The sequence below is a fragment of the Apodemus sylvaticus genome, chromosome 14 (genome assembly GCF_947179515.1).
Source record: "Apodemus sylvaticus chromosome 14, mApoSyl1.1, whole genome shotgun sequence".
NCBI lineage: Eukaryota > Metazoa > Chordata > Mammalia > Rodentia > Muridae > Apodemus > Apodemus sylvaticus.
In genome coordinates this window covers 71,621,713-71,638,646 of record NC_067485.1, presented here as the reverse complement: position 1 = coordinate 71,638,646, position 16,934 = coordinate 71,621,713, and the positions used below count along the sequence as shown (strand labels likewise).

The 16,934-nt window shown below is 37.2% G+C and overlaps 1 long non-coding RNA gene across 2 annotated transcripts; it reads right to left on the bottom strand.

The window, feature by feature from the left end:
- Window positions 1-13,414: 13,414 nt before the first annotated feature.
- On the bottom strand, window positions 13,415-16,542 carry LOC127665138 (uncharacterized). Of its 2 annotated transcripts, none has more exons than XR_007973317.1 (3): window positions 16,526-16,542; window positions 13,849-13,882; window positions 13,415-13,540 (listed from the first exon to the last, which is right to left on the bottom strand). It is a non-coding gene; the product is annotated as an uncharacterized LOC127665138 (long non-coding RNA). The 2 variants fall into 2 exon arrangements; XR_007973318.1 differs by lacking the exon at window positions 16,526-16,542 and adding an exon at window positions 13,970-14,010.
- Window positions 16,543-16,934: the final 392 nt, after the last annotated feature.

Genomic DNA, 16,934 nt, shown 5'->3' with positions numbered 1-16,934 from the left:
AATCTATCCTGTGGTTCCAGAATTCTATATTTCTTCCCTAGGTAAATATTCCATTCCTAACTTTAACCTGTAGAAGTCAGTCCCTGGGAGGATCTTATGAGTCTCTAATAGAACTCTTCCATGACCCAAGATATGGCCAGTACCAGTCTGAACTCTGTCTTCCTTTCCCTAACTCTCATACTTCCTCAGTACACCCTTCAATAGTAACAACTACTATAATTAATGGTCATAATTACTCCTCTTTCCTTTGGTATTCCAACCCTACCAAGTCTCCAAGACCATTACCATGCACATTGAAGAACTCAATGCCACCAACAATTATCAAAAGGAGATATTTCAAACTTCCAACACTCACCTTCCCAGGACTTATGACACTCACTTAAGAGGAGTCACAGGCAGAACTCGTCTCCTCGGTTTGCTGTGTTCTTACCTTTCCATCTGTCTTTTTCACCTCATCATCTGTGGACATACATGAATAGCCTCCCTCCCTCAGCAGAAAGAATATTCATATTCCCTATGCTACTTGGGGCTAAGAATCCTATGACCCTCTTGAATGGCAAACTTGCTCTGCTGGTCTGGTCAAGCCCTTGTTTCCCCTCAGTAACTCACTCTATTCCTGACATTGGAGGACCTTTGGGGAGGATGTTCTTTACTCACAGTGTGATGGTTGGGATATGCATGGTTCTTGGGAAGAGACACTCTTAAGAGATAAGGCCTGCTGAGAGTAGGTGTGGCGTTGTTGCAGGAAGTACCCCACTGTGGCAGTGGGCTTTGAAGCTCCACCCATTTCTGAAGAGTGCTTTCTCCTACCTTCCTGAGAATGCCAATCTATTGACAGAGGTTGGATCATGTTGGAGAACTCTTAGTTCATTCTCCAGCACTATGCCTGCCTAAAAACTAAAATGCTTCCTGTCTTGGTATTGTACTGGACCTCTGAACCTATAAGCTAGTCACAAATCAATTTTGTCCTTTATATCATGGAATCTGTTCCCAGCAATAGAAAGCCTAAGACATACACACACAAAAAAAAATGGCTTTGCCAACTCTCTTCTTGGTACATTATTCATTTCATCAAGACATGTTCTCATCTAACTCACCCCTAATAGCACCTGCTGGTGAAGGCAGAAGCCATGCCTTTCTCTGGCAGAATATGCATCACTCAGGTATCCTGTCCACAACTGGCACTGAGTGACTGCAAATATGAGTTCAAGCCAATCCACACTACTAGCCCGGACTTCCCACCTCAAGTCTCTTTAGGCTTGCCTCCTTTCTCTTTCATTTCTCATAGAAAATAAAAACACCAAGGGTGTGAGAGGGTCCCCGGTCCTAACGGGGAGGTCTTTAGTCAAAATGACCAACAGCGTGGAAATGGAACCTGAAGAGACCACCTCCAGTAGATAGACATGTCCCGAGTTGAGGGATTTGGCAATCTACCCATCTCAAAATATGGTCCCAGGATTGTTCCTGTCTAATGGAAATGCAGGGACAACACTGGAGCAGAGACTGAAGTAAAGGCCATGCAGAGACCACCTCAACTTGGGATTTATACCATATACAGATGTCAAATCCCTAACTCTGTTGCTGAAACCAAGATGTGGAAGAAGCCTGGCATGGGTGTACTCTGAGAAGCTCTACCAACACCTGACTGAGACAGATACAAATACTTACACCAAACCATTGGCCTGGGCATGGGGAACCCTATGGAAAGAGTGAGGGAAAGGACTGAAGGAGGTAAAGGGTATTGCAACCCCATAGGATAAATAACAGTATCCAATAACTGGATACCTCAGAGCTCCCAACAACTAAGCAACCAACCAAAGAGCATACAAGGGTTGGTCCATGGTCCCTGCTACAGGATTGCCTTGTCTGGCCTCAGGGGGAGGGGATGTGCTTGTTCTTGTGAATGCTTGATGCCCTAGAGAATCAAGATGCTAAAGGGATGATGTAGGAATGGATGAGTTGGTGTGGGAGCACAATTAGAGGTTAAAACGGTAGGGGAAAAAGGTGGGGTGTTTGTGGAGGGGCTCCCAGGAAGAGGAATAACATTTGAAATGCAAATAAATAAAATAATATAAAAATAAAAGAATAACAAATACTAAAGATCTTTCAAAATGTCATATGGAGACCTGATACTATAGAAGCTTTCTAAAGAATATTCATATACACATGTATAAAATGAGTGAAAAAAGCATTTCTACAATGGGGTGATGCTGGCCCTATTCAATACCGCAGTGGTAATAAATGCTATCCCAGGAATGGTTTTCTTCTTCTACAGTTTTTGACAAGCGAGGTCATACGAAACCCCAAATATTCAGGTACTTCCTAATGCTCTTGGTTACGCTCTAAAACCTGATGGAAAGAAATTATTCCTGGAGACCTCACTCCTTGAGCTATAACATGTGGGAATCTACAATATAACCTGGAAACATTATTCCCATTAGCTAGCTTTCATAGTGTTAGAAGCTGCTAGAGGAGAAAAGAAATCAACACATATGTAGATATGAACCCTGCTGCCTGCAACTATGACTACCATTGCCAGCCATCGCTGGTGGTAAAAAAGACTCTTAATCTACTGTTTTCTAATTGGATGTAAGGCCCCTTTTATATGTTAAACCCATACCTTGAACTGTTGTCTGAGCCAAGAACCTGTGACTAAATATATCCTATCCTTAGTGGAGAACCTACTACTGCACTACCTCATGGGCAGACAATTAACCTGACTCCTATAATTACTAACAAATAGTAACAAAGTGAAGCTATCAAATATTTGAACAGGGATAATATCTGACTCTCCTAAAATGTGGTTATATGCTGCTTCTGAATACAGGAAAATTTCTTTCAAGTATTAGAGAATTAAAACACAATGGACTTCATAAGTCTATACTTACCGGGGTTCTTGAAAGCTCTTCATTCTCCTCTGCTTGGAGGCTTGCTGCATCATTTAATTCTAAATTTTCAAGGGTGGCCCTAAAAATATGTTTTAAAATGATTGTGCATAACTGGCCACATTGAAAAATACCAAATTAGTTTCTGAAGAAACATTCAAATGATTACACAAATTCTGAAAAATTTGAAAGATAGTGATTTGGAAACTATCACTCTCTCTGTGCCCCTTTGTCTCTATAAACTTTAGATGTAATTTGAAGAAATATGCATTTTCTTTTTTTGTCTTAGTGAATATCAAACTTTCACACATACAAAGCATACACGCATTGAGTGAGTACCACCCACCAACAAACTATGAATTTTAAGTAACTAAAACCAGAATGTTTCCTGATTTCAAAAGTGTGTAATTACTATGAATGATGCAATTTCTCTTTCTTCATTCTTTCCTTGAAAACACTAGAGCTATTCAGCACAGTGCTTACATTATAGACCTCTGTGAGTGACCCTCATGTCCCAAGGTCATGACGCAGTTTGCGTGTTCATAAAGTACCTCATGCAACTAAAAGAAGCACTAGGTAGACTGTGCCCTGTGTTCCTGTTGCAAAAACAAAACACTGCCCTCAGGTCTTTCCTGACATGATAGACTAGAGATTCTCTGAAATGCTGAGCCGATATATTTTTCTCTATCAAGCTGACTTCTGAGCGATCACCTCCGTAGTGAGGGAAGTGATTAAAAAGGAAATGGAGTCATTTAATCACTTCTGTAATGATACTGCCAATGTGTTTCTTAGACGTTGGAGACTTGAATAGTGGGCATTTGGAAAACGCGGGAACTGTGGTTTACATTTGGCTCAAAATAAGGCTGGACTAATGAATCACTCTTGCATGAGTTCATGAGACCAGAAAACTCACTTACATGAATGCAGATAATGAGCTTGCAGGTGGAATAAAGAACTCTTCTACAGAGTTGGCCCAAGGCCATACACATTAGATTCTGTCCTATAATCTGTATCCATCCCTGAAAATCTCAGTGATATGGAATTTAAAAGTAGTCAGTAAGTTTATTTAGTGGAGGAAATATTCCAGAAGTCATTATACTTTGTGCTATCACATTGTTAATGCTCATGGTTTTAACTTTGCTTAGGGCAACCAAGTGAGTTGAAAAGTATACAGGTTATTTAGAAATGTGACATCATCCTGGTGGAAATAGACAAACTTTCGACAAGATGGCTAGAAAAGTAAAAGGCTCATCAACCCTGAACACAGCTTAGAGTACTTTGCATTAACAGGGCTGCCTTTGAGACAGGCCCAAACTTCAAAAGTACATGCATAAAATGAAAACAAAGAGGGAATGCATTCTTTAGGATAGCAGTGACTCTCAACCTTGAATACAGCCTCAGTTATACTCTCCTACTAAAAGCCAGATGGGGATTTGAGTCTGGAAGTTTGGCTGCCCTGTTTCCACAGGCCTGGGTGTTACTTAAGCTGCAAAATCACTAAGTAGTAACTATTCTGGTGATAGTCTTGCAGTGTATGTCAAAATGCAAGCATAACTTGGCAATGGTGCGATAAAGCAGTATTGCATAGAAAAGCCAGTTAGACAAGACGATGTGAATCTGTTAAAGTCCATATACAGAATGTCTGAGTGGTTTATGTGTAAAGGAGTGAAGGTAACACCTAAATTGTCAAGATGCAAAGAAGTAATAGGATGTTGCAGATGTCAGAAATAGAAGATTTTAAGTGATGGAAGTACCAGTAAATGAATGGAACTGGCCCAAAATCAGACCACATGTACTATATGGCACTGCAGAGGCAGGGCTGCCCAATCCTGGTGGAGTGTATGTGGCACCACCATGTACCACAGACTGTGGTTATTTTTTTATGTTTGTCCTGCTGGGTTTCAGGCTGTACTTGGTATAATATTCATTAATATTTTCTTATTATTATCTTTTGGTATATGTTAGGTAATTGACATAAAAACCTATGTAATTTTCATAATTAATGAATGGAATTGGACTTTAGTGTCAGAGAAAAATGGCATTATGAATAATGTAAAAACTATTAAGATTATCTATTTGGCCTTTGAACTTGGACTAAGCAAATTTTGCATTGTCAGATAGCCACAAGCTTCTGGGGGGGGTGTCAAAAGAAGAGTGCTATAGTTTAAATTTCATATAGTCACCATGTTTTAGTGTTTTAAAGCTTTACCATTCCATTGACTTGCCCAACATGATGAAGTGAATGTCTCATGCACTGTGAACCCCAATGACCTTTTGTAAAGAACCAGGAAAAATAACTTTTGTTTCATTATAAATCAAAATGTCTACCCTGCATATTGTGCTGATGTTGAATTAGAACACAGCCAGCACTTCATTTGCATGTTGCCGTGGCTATGTAAACTACACCTCTAATGTCACATCAACTGTAGTAGGAATGCTATTGTGCATAATGCTTCATGTCACTTCATCCAGGTAATTCAGTGATATTTAAAAGACACATAGTCAAGGACTACTGCACAGTCCCTGAATAAATTTGCCAAGTCTGATAAGCAGGAAATTCCATTTTGTTGTGACTTTTGTTTATATATGATATGCATTTTACTATGGTTTAAACACACATTAAGTACTGTGGCTCATATAAGGTCATATTTGTGTTGTTGAATTTTTCATGTGAAAATGAACATGAAGTTTCCAACTCAAATGAACAACTTTGAATAAAAGTCTTCAAAGAATACTCATCACAATGTGAGCTACATAAAATAACTGTGGTGTGCATTAATATGATTGCAACTGATCATCCTCTAGGTGGTGTGACAGTAAGTTTACATAAGTTTCACTGAGTCCTTTACCATACTACTGAAAGTGGCAGAATATGAGGAGCTTGAGGCCCTGAACACATCACACTACATCATGTATGTTCACAAATTACATTGAACAAGCCATTTTGTACATTTGTAATAATGCATAGGTTATGTTCTTAGTACTGCTTGGCTGGAATGATCATGTAACATTACACTCAGGATCTCCCAGCTTAAGCAGAACGTAGCAGATAAGACTATGGGAGGCATCACAAGCACTGATGTGAAAATAGCAAAGTGGAATCAATATTCTCTAGTCAATTAACATCAGTTCTCATGCAGTAGTATTTTCACATCTATGGTGGAAAATGGTAGGAAATATCTACAACTGCAGTTCCTCAAAGTATGAGGCAGTTTTGTTCACTTTCTTTATCTGCTTGTGTTTTCCTGTATTTGTTTCAGGGATTAATGTGTTTCCTCTTTAAGGACTTCTACTTGTTTACCTGTGTTCTCTTATATTTCTTTAAGGGAGTAATTTATGGCCTTCTCAAGACTTCTATCATTTTCATGAGATGAGAATTTAGATCTGAATATTGCTTTTCAGGTGTGTTGGGGTATCCATGGCTTGATGTGGTGGAAGAACTGGGTTCTGATGTTGCAAAGTAGTATTGGTTTCTGTTACTTATGTTCTTGTGCTTGCCTCTTGCCATCTGGTTATCTCTGGTGTTAACTGGCCTCACTGTCTCTGACCAGAGCCTGTGCCTTCTTGAAACCTGTGATTTGATGCAAGATATTTCCTATCCATTCACATTGAGGCTGTGAGAGGCCATAGATGACAGGGGAGAGAGGAGGAGGAGCTAAGAAAAGGAGGGTTAGAAAGAGAAGGAGCATGGGAGCTGCACGAGGGAGTGCAGGAGAGGATGCACAGATCCAGATGGTGTCAGATGGGTTTCTCCTGTGCTGAGAGGTTAGAAATATTGGGACAGAACTTTATCATTGTAAATTGGCATTATGAAATTGGAACTTTCTTATACATAAATATATTTGGTTAACTATTCAAGTTTGAGGGTCACTCTATACCGGATAAATGGAAGGACTGGTACAAAGGCCTGGTTGTGCAGTACTTTTTATAAATAACTGCTACAGTGATCCTGGGATTCTCTGATCCTGGATGTGTCAGAACTCCTTGGGGTCAAGCTGCATCTGGGTGGGGCCTGAATGGGTGGGAATCCAGAGCACAGCCTCAGCTCTGGGAACAGGTGCAAATTGGAAGGAGCATGGGCCTCTGGCTGGGCAGGTCCTAAATTCTAAACTTCCTAATACTGTGACCCTTTAATATGGTTACTGCTATTGTAGTGACCCCGAGTAGAAAATTACTTTTATTTCTACTTCATGATTGTAATTTTGCTATTTTGTGTATTGTAATGTATATCTTTCAATGTATTATATGTTTTGTAATGTAAATATTTCCTAAGGGTCTTATGTGACACCTGTGAAAGGGTCATTTAACCCCTAACTTAGTAACAACACACAGGTTGAGAAGAACCAGTGGGGTAGAGAATGAATAATTACAATATCTTATCTAAAATTACCAAAAAAATTAATAAAAATATTAGGTTTCAAGTTATTCTGTTCACTAAAGTTTATAAATTTTATACAACTAAACTATAATCTTCATAAAATATAATTAGCCACAAGGATGTTTCACAAAGGAATAAAGAATGTTAAAATATGTTCAAGCATTTTGTTCATTATTAGAATCCAACATCATACAGATCATCTCAAATGCATTCTTACAATTTTTTATTTCTATTTTATTTTCTTTCAATTTACTCTATCAATTATATAAATCATACAATTTACTTGATAAATTTAGTAATCAATTACAAAGTATCAAATGTCTCTCAACATACAAATTTGAATTTTTTCTGTGAATTAATGTTGAATAATCTATTTAGAAATCATATATTTGCCTTGTGCATATGAGAATGAAATAAGATCTAAGTTTATCTCTATGAAAGGGTGATACTTTACTACTTTATTTAAAATTCTTGGTTCACTATAAAGCAGTATAATATTAAAAGAATTTGTCTTAATTAAGAAAACTATTGTTTCATATTCCATTGGTGAAATTTGAAATTAATATAAATTTTGTTTGGAACAATTATATCAGCCAAGTCCTTTAATATGATTTACATCCTTTAGCTAAAGGAATCAATATTAAAGAATATATTCAAATTTGTATTCAAATAAAAATAATTCAATATTTAGAGAAGCTTTTAAGAAAGTGTATTCTTTGTAGCATAATTGTAAAATATTTTTTAAAACTTTAATTGATGCCTCATGAAAATGAGGTTTCTCTGTAGATATCAAGAGTGTGATTGCATGGGACACATACATATATCTCATATACGCATATGTACATAATTATGGAAAATAGTAATAATGATATTTGTAATTTAATTATTTTCACATTCTACAAGGCTAACAATTCTCCCACTTAACAACTGAAGCACCCAACCAGTCACCCCAAAATCAAACAACTGAGGCCCTAAGATCACAAATTTGGGGTTTCCCTAGACTACATAAAGATATCTATCAAAAGTAATAATAATAAAACCCAAATATGAAAAGTTCTTCCCTTTCAGAACACTTACAAAGTTAGTGACAAACTACAAATGTTCTATTTATGCTCTAATAAAAACACTTAAAATATTTCTCTAAAATTGGGACATCCTACCTCAAACTGCATAGCTCATCTTGCAGTTCAGCATTTTCAATCTCTAGTTGAGACCACTCCTCTCACAGTGCAATAATTTCATTACTTATACGTTCACAATCTTCTTCAATTAGTTCACAGTTATGTTTTTCAAAGTCTATTGATCTTTTATATGTATAAACTGCACCCCAGATTTTCACTAGGATCTCAGAATTTATATCTGTATTGGAGAAAAAGCACAATTACAGTACAGCAGCATTTTTGATAAATAAAACAGACTAGAGTTTTACCTAAACATGATGCACTGTAGAAATGTATCCTGAGTACCCACACAGTGGAAGACATGGTACATTCTGAAGATATGAAAAGAAGACAGTTAAGGTGTTTAGTTTAAGAACTAGTAGAGAAGACAAAAAAAGACATAAAACCAGATATTACAGACTCAGATGATACTGAAGTCAAACAAAGTTTTAATGTTGAATAAGCATGCAGGAATATGCCGTAATGGAAGGGATGAGTAGGCATGAAGTAAGAACAAGAAGTAGTTGGTCAGAGTGTGAAGAGGCACATTGCCAGTATTCTACAGCAGACTAGAAATGGAGATGCTACTGCCCTCTAAATGTAAACAAGGTCAAGTAAAAAGTACTGATTTTGATTCCTACCTCAAACAACACAAATCAGAAAAAAACATGTTTTAGAAACTGAAGATTATATGCTTCAGACATGACATAAATTGTTAGCTAATAAGCACTAAAACAGTTTGATGATATTATCCCAATTTTCTATCTCTGTGCTATGGGATAGTACAGACTAGGTTAGAATATGATGAGGACAAAGCTATTCTGACTCTCCTAGACTCCTGGAGCTGTGCAGATAAGCTATTTGGTGAAGAAAGCAGCCAGAAATCACAGGCCAGAAGTCTGGAAAATAGACACAAAGAAGAGGGGATGCTCTGGGCATGTTACTAGGCCGTCTGAAACATACTATAGAGCACATAACAACATGGGAATTCCAGGAAATATCCTGGGGCTGAGGGACACAACATCTCACACAATTAGAGGAGACCACCAGTGTTCACACAATGCCAAGAAAAGGGCATGTCTTCCCATAGGCTAGAGTGAACAAGGAATAATATACAGGACCATAGTTAGCAAAAAGCATTGGCATGCTTTAGGAATGGAGAAAAAACAATATGCTGGGTGCATTTGTTGTGGTTTACCTAATAATTATACAAACAAAAAAAGAAGGACCAAACTGATTATAAGAAATATACAATGCATATATAGAATTCAGAAAACTGTTTAGAATGGAATGGGGAAGAAAGATAAAATCATTATTACAGACTAAAATGATAAAGAAATGAAACTAAGTTTTGACATCAAATAAGATAAAACAAAATCATGAACATAGCTAAATATATTAAGCACATATTAGTTGCATATAAGTGTTGATAAATAATAAATAAAAATAAAATAATAAAATACATATATGAATGTCATGAGGTCATGTGTCATACTTAAATAGTTTTCATTTATTATTATATGGACACACAGATATGGGTATTAATTTAAATTAAAAAAACTTACATTACTATAAGGACACAGATATGGGTATTAATTTAAATTTAAAAAACTTAAGCTACAAAATGTTGCATAAGGCAAGAATATAAATAAATGTGAAGATGCATAATATAAACTGATCACATTTCATGGCATTACTGGGTGCCACTATGGTATGCTCAAGGCTCATACAACTGTGAGGAAAATGCCATATGTGGATAAATCCTACAGGGGCAGCTTTTGCTTTCAATAAATTTCTCTCTATATTAAGTGGCTTCTCATAATTTTTATGAATCTTTACCAAAATATATGGTACAGCAAGCACACAAAATCGGTCTTAACAACTCTTTAGAGTATTGGTACAACCTGCACTCAACCAGTGTGTTGGAAAGTTATGTTTTGTGAGAAAGAAAATATTTGTGTATATTTAAAATGTTGAAGTGTGACTTTCTGGTTTTGTCATATGATACAAACTCACACGGTGTTTTGCTGAAGCAAGACCCAAGGGAGGTCAAGTCATGTTTGGAGAGATTATAAGTAGAACACAAAGACAGTGATAAGGAGCTTGCATAGCTAGCTATGCAACTCTGCTTTGGTATTGCCTCTATACTGATCTTCAGTTTGCTGAAAGAGACAAGGCAGAAAACTCCTGGCATTCCAGCTGGTCTGACTTATTCCTAGCCCCTGCTGACTTATGCCAACTCAGGGGAGGCCTAGTATCTTCTGCTGAATTGTGCCACCATTGCTGACTCTTGTTTGGTGACACTTTTGTACTGCCCTGTTGGTATCCTGAGACTACTGAACTTGACTGATGTTATCCTGAGCAAGGAGATTAGAATCACCATCCAAAGACCTACTTTTAAACAGGTACACATACCACTTGTCCTATTTCCAATTTTTCCCCTGCCTTTGGATGGTTTTCTAGAAAGTTTATTGAAGTGATTGATAAGCTGTATTAATGTACATATTAAAAAATCTAAGCTTACACAATGTTGTGACATGATTTGAAATGATGAGGAATGACAAGTTTTCTCAGTCATTAAAGTGTTTGCTATGCAAGCTATTCTAAATTGAATTTGAACTCCAGTACCTATAACTTAGCAGGTTTGGGGGTGTGTTTTGTTTTGTTTTGTTTTGTTGTTGTGTTCCTTTTTTAAGCTATGTATGATGGTACATTCTGTCATCTTAATGCATGGGAGGCATAGACAGGAGGATACCTGGAGCTCACTGGACTGCCAACCTAACTGAATTGATTAGCTTTGACATCAGTGAGAGTTGCTCTTTCAAAAGAAATGAGGTTGAGAGCAATTTAGGAAGATGCATTATAGGCACACACACATAGATATACATACATACATGCATGTGCATACAAACACACATACAAAAATACATTAACACCCACACTCCATAATATTGTAAAACATCTTAGCAGATTAAAAATTAGATCCATCAACCTTAAGGGAGCTAGCTAAGTGTATATGGGTGTTGGCTACACAAGCATGAGAACCTGAGACCAAACCTCCATACAGAAAACACATATGACTACACATGTGCCTGTAAACCCAGCCTTTGAGAGCTGCAGACAAGAGCATTGGTGCTCATGTGCCAACCTACCTTCAAACTCAGTGAGGTACCATCTCAAGGAATTAGGAGGATAATCTTAGAGCAGGATACCTCAACTTCTCCTTCAGTCTGTGCATGCAAAGCAATGCTCACACCCAGTTACACACACACACACACACACACTCACTCACATGCTTAATAAAAATAAAATATTTTTTTGAATTTTAGAAGACAATGCTAATATAAGCCAAGTAGAAGAGATGAGCCAATAAAACAAGAGCAGTAGTCTAAGAGTGTCTACTCAAAATATCATATGGTAGAGTCATCATGAAAGGATTCAGCATCCTTTACCAAAGTGACTCCAGAGAGCTGCGTCAATCCTCCAGTCACATGAAGAAGCAGCTATAAAAACAATAAATTCACGAATTTCTTAGTCAAATGGATGGAACTAGAAAATATCATCCTGAGTGAGGTAATCCAATTACAAAAGAAAACACATTGCATGCAATCAGTGATAAATGAATATTATCCCAGAAGCTCGGAATACCCAAGATATAATTCAGAGACCATATGCAGCTTAATAAGATGGAAGACCAAAGTGTGGATACTTTGGTCCTCCTTAGAATAGGTACCAAATATCCATGAGGGGAAATACAAAGACAAAGAGTGGAACAGAGACTGAAGGAAAGACCATCCAGAGACTGCCCCACCTGGGGATCCATCCCATATACAGTTACCAAATCCAGACACTATTGTGGATGCCACCAAGTGTTAGCTGACAGGAGCCTGATGTATCTGTCTCATGAGAGGCCCTGCCAGTGCCTGACAAGTACAGAGGGGGATGCTCTCAGTCAACCATTGAACTGAGCACAGGGTCCCCAATGGAGGAGCTAGAGAAAGGACCCAAGGAGCTGAAGGGTTTTACAGCCCCACAGGAGGAAGAACAATATGAACCAGCCAGCACCCCCAAAGCTCCCAGGGACTTAACCACCAACCAAAGAGTACACAAGGAGGGGACCCATGGCTCCAGCCACATGAGTAGCAAAGGATAGCCTGGTAAGACATCAATGAGAAGAGAGGCCTTTGGACCTGTGAAGGCTCATTGCCCCAGTGTAGGGGAATTCCAGGAGAGGAACTGGGAGTGGTAAGTTAATGCACAGAGGGAGGGGAATGGAATAGGGGGTTTCAGAGGGGAGACCTGGAAATGGAGTAACATTTGAAATGTAAATATAGAAAATATCTAATAAAAATTAAGGAAAATACAAATAATAAAAGAAAAAGAAAGAAAGAAAGAAAGAGAGAGAGAGAGAGAGAGAGAGAGAGAGAGAGAGAGAGAGAGAGAGAGAGAGAGAGAGAGAGAGAAAGGAAGGAAGGAAGGAAGGAAGAAAGGAAGAAAGAAAGAAAGAAAGAAATAAAGAAAGAAAGAAAGAAAGAAAGAGATAGAGAGAGATAGAGAGAGAAAGGAAGGAAGGAAGGAAGGAAGGAAGGAAGGAAGGAAGGAAGGAAGGAAGGAAGGAAGAAAGAAAGAAAGAAAGAAAGAAAGAAAGAAAGAAAGAAAGAAAGAAAGAAAGAAAGAAAGAAAGAAAGAAAGAAAATCACACTCCCTCCCCCAAAAAATCAAACAAACCAAAAAGAAGTAACGAAAAGGCATACCCCACCAATTTAATGTATTGGCTGACTGGCCTGTTCCATTTTGTTGAAACACATGAGTCTAATGTAACAACCCCAAGGCCATGGTGTCAAGCTCGCTCACTGAAGCTCTGAAGGCTTGCTGGCAGCTCCTGCTGAGACTAGTTTTCTGTTCTTTGATATCAAGCATGCCTATGTTTGGGCAATTCACCCTCATCAATAGCACATACAGGAGCTGCATGCAGAACTCCTACTTTTTCTCTGCCTCATGAGCTCTTCAATAAAATGCAAAATAGTGTCACAACTGTACTGCTCACAGTCCTTTGAGTTTCCCTCACATGATATTAGTTCCTTAAGGTCAAGCATATGATTTCCTTGTTCTTTGACCTATAAAATGAATAATAGCAATTTCAGATATTGTCATGTTGTGTACCCCATACACTAGAAAGAAGAGACCCATGTTTTACATAAGTAACAAGCAAAATGCTTCTGAAAGACCAGATTTTGAAAGGAAAGACACCTTTACTATTGGTGACTTTTAAAACTATTTTGGAAAGAAATATTTGAATATAACAAAAGAATCTTAATTTTATTTTATTTTATTTTATACTATATTTCTAAGTCCATTTTTATGTATTACTTTGATTTTTATACTGTATCTTAATAAATATGATTTGAAATTAATTTTTGCATACCTCTTCTTTTTCATTGGAAGTTTTCTTTGAAGACCTACAAAAATGAAATACTTTCAGATGAATATTAAACTTGTAAAATAAAACACAAAAAATGTTTATTTTCCCTATCCATAAAACTTACCAGGTATTACAAATAAAATGATTTTCTGTAAAGGAACAAAGCTGTAGACAAGAAGAGGAACATTGATATACAATTTATACCACTACTAAGATCATAAAAGATGGAAATTACAACTGGAGACACGGCTCCAATTAACAGCAGATACTGATTCTGCACAGGAGTTGAGCTCAACAGCCAGAACCCATGCTGTGTGACTCATAACCAACTAACTCCAGATCCAGAGACATACAATGCCTGTGCATTCTTCAGCCACCTGCACTCATGTGTGTATACTCAAATACAAGCACAAACATTTGCATCATTTTAAAATAATGATGATGATATTAATAATATTTAAAATAATAAATTTTGATCAAGTATTGTAACAGTTAAGGGGACAATATAATATAGTATGCTTTCTTTCGTAGAGGTAAATATACCAACATTTCCAATGTCATTCTCAGCAAAATGGAGTCTCATATTTAGTAAAACCTGCCTTATTAACACCACTGTGTCTTTATATGTGTCAAATACCTTTAAGAATGGAAAGGCTTAGCTGTTCTTAGGCCTTCCTATGTAATTGCCGTGCATTGTTCTAAGCATTGGACTTGTTTTAAATTTATTTTAATTCCAATATATGTCAGATAATTTTGAGAAACACAGAAAGACCATGTGAATATGTGACAGATTTGAATTCATACTCAGAAATTCTAGAATCATTATTTATTTCATACTAAACTATGAAAATAACTTTTCATCTTCAAGTAGATTTAAATGAAATAATAGAAGATGACAATAAATTACCATCCCACTTTAGTAAAAACTATACCTAATCATGTGACATTTTCAACTAGTTTTACTTGAGAAAGTATCTCACAGCCCAAATTCCCAGTTTCTCTTACCACAGCATCTTCAGTGCTGAGGAATCTTGTAGAAATCACTTTTATTTTCAAAATCTAAAAAGACATGGACTCACACAACTGTTCAGTTGTTAAGTCCCTAAGTTGCAAGTGTGAGGGTCTCAGTTTGATTTGTCAGAAGTTGTGGTGGACAAAACATAGCCAGATGTGGTGGTCTGGTGTGCACTAGGAATCCACCATTGGGGAGAAAGAAACAGGAGAGTGCCTGGAACCCTTGTCTGCCCACTGGCCGAAGGGAAGACTAAAACTTTTCCAAAATCACCATCTGTAGGCTGCACTAGTATCCAGTTACTGACTCACATAATTTTGATACCTGAACTGAAAATGGTCTGAAAACCACCCCTGTCATTGGTGCCGAACTAAGCTTTGCAACATAGAATTAGCCATCATCATTTCAAATCAAACATCCATCTAAAAAGCACTCATGCCTTCATTTGGTCTCAAAAGGGTACAGTGAGCCCCATGAAACAGTTGAAACAAACTGCAAGTATAGGAAATTTAAGAATAAATGGATATGATATTTTTCTAGGGGAGCTATAGGGGTTATCAAAACATGAAATTCACAACTGCATTCAGCTTTTCTATATATGACCTACCAATTCCAGTCCACATAAATTAGAAAACACTAAAAACTTCCTATGTGACTACAATGAAGTAGAAATACTAGGAAGAAAAGCAAAGTCCTGCTTCTTTCTTAGCCTATGTTTCTCTAATTATTTTCATATTTAAATGCTCAACTTATACAACCTATTAAGACACACATTATTGAAATAAAAATAGGTTCAATGACCAATAGAGTGTGTGTGTGGGGGGCACACATGGGTGTATTTACATGTGTTGAATATGCATGACTGGGTAATTGCAGACATACAAGTGTGTGTGTGTGTATGTATGTGTGTGTGTGTGTGTGTGTGTGTGTATGCATGTGAGCATGTGTGTGAAGACAGACTTGACTTTCTATGTAGTCTTGTCTGTGGCTTCCCTGTTTACTGTCTTATTTACTAACTGAGGCTGATCAAGTTTTAAGGCAATCCCCATTTGCCAAACGTATGAATGTTGAGAATTTTAGGGATTCACTAGCAAAGATAACGAAAATATTTGAAGAAAACAGTCACTGAAGGGAAGAAAATTTTTTCAAAATGTACTATCATTTAATATAGCATTTTTAAAGAAATTAATATAAGAGACATATTTTTAAAAATAAATGTTTAAGATCTCAATTTTTAATGAAATATTAAAACATAAACTTCAAAATCTATACTTACAAAAAGGCTACTTCAGTGATTGGGCAGTGAAGGAGAAAGGTAGGAAGGGAGACTCAATACTGGGGCAAGTTAGGTAGGAGGACAAGAGGAAGGTGAGGGAGAAGGGAGGAAGGAGGAAGAAGAGGAAGAGGAGGAGATGACACCATGAATCAGGAGCTCCTGGCCAGGAGAAACCTCAAGAAGCAAGGATTCTCACAGCTTGTGAATAAGATAGTACAGTGCTAGAACTGCCCAATCTAGGAATATAGCTTATAATTACAGTATCTATATTATGTGGGGGGGGGGTTATACCTATTTAATAGGATTAGAAACTCCAGCAACAGGGCTTCAGGGATGGTACACACTATAGAATCCCATAAAAACATAAAAAATAAAAGAATTAATAACGTCACCTTTCTAATTCATCAAGCTCCTTTATCTTTTCTTTCTGGTCTTCTAAAAGTTTTGCCAGGTTGTCATTTTTCATTCCAGCCAGTGTAAGTGGTGTAAAGCTTTCCTATAAAACAATAATAACTTTTAACTCTGAGAACTTATTTATCAACAGACAAGCATGTGGAAGACACGGTAGAGCTCACTTAGTCTGAGATGCAGTTATCTACATTCTTGACACTCTCACACACAGTGCTCTCACACAGATCCATTCTTCATAAGCCATCAGAGTACCTTTGACACCTATCTCATTTAATTCATAACTTAAATCTTAGTGAACCATGTTAAACAGAATGTCTGCCATGGGTTCCTGATACCATGAGTAGAGTCTAAATAGTTTCTTCCAGAGCCTGTGGGAATGCAAATGCTTCT